Consider the following 2905-nt stretch of genomic DNA (forward strand, 5'->3'; position numbering starts at 1 on the left):
CTCTCTCTCTCTCTCTCTCTCTCTCTCTCTCTCTCTCTCTTTATCGATCGATCGATCGATCGATCTATTTATCAATCTATCTTTACTTGTTTCTGAAGAGATACCTTTGGAATTTTTTTCGTGGAGAGGAGGAGGAAGAGGAAAAGGAAGAGCTAACAGATATCTCTTTTTTCTCCCCAGATTTTATATTTACCCGTCTGGCCCTAGAAAATCACGTTCTTGTGAGCCAAAAACGTCTGGCCAAAGATCGTTCCGGTTCGCCATACTGCTTGATGTAGACGACAACAACCGTATTCACTTCAAAAGAAACCGTATCAATTTTGGCAAGATATGGCTCCATACTGCATGCGGAAGTGAGCCGGGGCAGAAATGTCAACAGGTTCATTGTAATGGGGACGAAATTGAGCTGGTCAATGGACAATGCTTGTTTGCGGTTAAGTTAAGTTGTGTGATAAAAGCACCACCCCAAATGACAGCTGTCGCGGGCGCTGTTCGTGATCCAACGACACTGAGCGTGGAAACACTTTTCAACTCACGATTCATCGAGTTTTTAACGTGTGTTTTTCTTCACAAGTACCCATCAGCTGTAATATACGGGTTCAAACCTCAGATGATTAGAGGAGCAGGGCTGGACGAAATGAACAATATCTATTCTTTTGAGATGACAGGTTTGTTCCCAATGACGAGGGAGGCTCACGCTGACGTTTTCCTTGCGGCTATAGCCTTTTATTTAGAGTACTTTGGCTGGGCATCGGGCACACCAAAATTGCGGTACATTTTACATTCTCCAAACCAGGAGATTTTCAAAACTCAAGAAGCACCAGCTTCGTCACAACTGCGGGATAAGTTGGCAGACGTGGAGAAATCTCCTCTTTCGTGTGAGAATAGCTCGGCCAACTGCTCTAAGGGAGACTTGACCGAAGCAGATGAGTACACTGGCGATGACACACGCTGCTCCATCGCGCTATTACATTCAGTGGGCAATACTACACGCTGTGTTTTTGTGCTTGTTACCGGTCAACCCTTAGGAAGTTGGAAAAATATAGTTGTCCACGGTCTCCAAAGTGCCTCAACAAACTTTACATTTTGTGTCTCGGGTAAGACGCCAAATCGTTCAAATGAGATCGTTGGGTTGATATTCATGCTCGTGCAATTCGTGCTCAAAGCATGTCAACAGTAACTTTTAAAGTGAAACAGAAGTCTGAACTCAACATACATCGCACACGTGCATTCGTTGGAGAGGGATAAAATTGAATTGAACTTGTTCAATATCTTCTTTGAAAGTCACTAAAGTGTTATGTGGAGTCAATCAAAAATCGTCTTTTTTCTCACTAAATAAAGGCCTGATTATAGGCGAGAATTGTGTGAAATATGGATTTCTTTTTAAAACACACACACACAAACACACACACACACACACACACACACACACACACACACACACACACATCCACTCTCTCTCTCTTTCTCTCTCTCTCTCTCTCTCTCTCTCTCTCTTTCTCTCACACGTGCACTCACACTCACACACACACACACACAGAAGAGGAAAGAGAGAGAGAGAGAGAGAGAGAGAGAGAGAGAGAGAGAGAGAGAGAGAGAGAGAGGGGAGAGAGGGGAGAGAGAGAGAGAGAGAGAGAGAGAGAGAGAGAGAGAGAGAGAGAGAGAGAGAGAGAGAGAGAGAGAGAGAGAGAGAGAGAGAGAGATCAGAGGTGTTGGATAAGTCAAAGTGTTCTCTACCAAAAGAAATATATCCCTGTACGCTTGTATAAAAGCAAAGATCGCACGATCTTGGATAATAGTAGGACACGCCCTTACAGCTTCATTGATTCCAAACTTAGTGATAACGTCTTTTGTTTGGAGCATATCCAGGGAGTCAAAAGATCTGAAGGGAGGGAACAAGTAATAAATAGGGAAATCTACTTCCTATGTGCCTATCGACCAGGCAAAACTGCAAATGGTCTGTGGGTGGTTGGCAGGTGCTCTAGTGTGGTTCGCTCTTTCTTTCCTATCAAACATCTATTGCCTTTTTATACCATACTTGGAGCTGTTTTAGCATTGCACTTCCGGTAAAATATATCCTTATATTTCACACGTGATATATAAGCTGATATTTCATACGTGAAATATAAAAATTTGCATAAATTACTCCGCGCACTAGATCTATATTCGCCTTCTACTTCTATCCCTCTGTGTAGGCTAAGCACACTAAGCAAGCAAAGTAGCCTAGATCTAGATCTAGATATCTAGATTAAATCTAAATCTAGGCTAGTAAAAACTTAAAAACTTCTCTGCAAAGCGCGCACACCTTGGGCAACCAAACACTAGATCTAGTCTTTTATAGTCGAGTGTAGGTTCAAATCTTTCTAGATCTACGGTGCACTTAATTTTGTTTCAAATAGAGTCAAATGATGGGCACCGTAATGAACCGGGATTAGATCTAGATCTCTAGATCTACGCCAGAGTATGGTGCTGTTACGTTTAGTTCATTTCTGGAATAAAATAATCATTTGTTCTAATGGGTTATCATAATAATGCGACTTGTCAGGTGCAGCTAAACGGCCCTCTTTCAAATAAATTAGATCTAGATCTAGTACAACTGATGTTTGGGAGTTTCTTTTTGCTCTCAGACATTGTAGCAGTACAACAGAAAAACACAATGGGTGGACGGACAGTGGACGGGCAATACCTGCCTCGCTAAACCAGTGGGCACAAGGCTGGAAGAGAAGCTGAGAACAGATACCACCTTTGATCGGAGCCAAAAGGCCGAGAAGCGTTGAAACTGTTATGACCACATGCAGTGAACATAGAGTGATCAACTTGGCGGCTTGCTCGTTTATCCAATCACTGTTGTCACCGCTTACAATACAACTATAGTAACCCAGCAGCCAATCAAATGTCTTTAGGG

The sequence above is a fragment of the Aplysia californica genome, unplaced genomic scaffold (assembly GCF_000002075.1).
Source record: "Aplysia californica isolate F4 #8 unplaced genomic scaffold, AplCal3.0 scaffold00268, whole genome shotgun sequence".
Lineage (NCBI taxonomy): Eukaryota > Metazoa > Mollusca > Gastropoda > Aplysiida > Aplysiidae > Aplysia > Aplysia californica.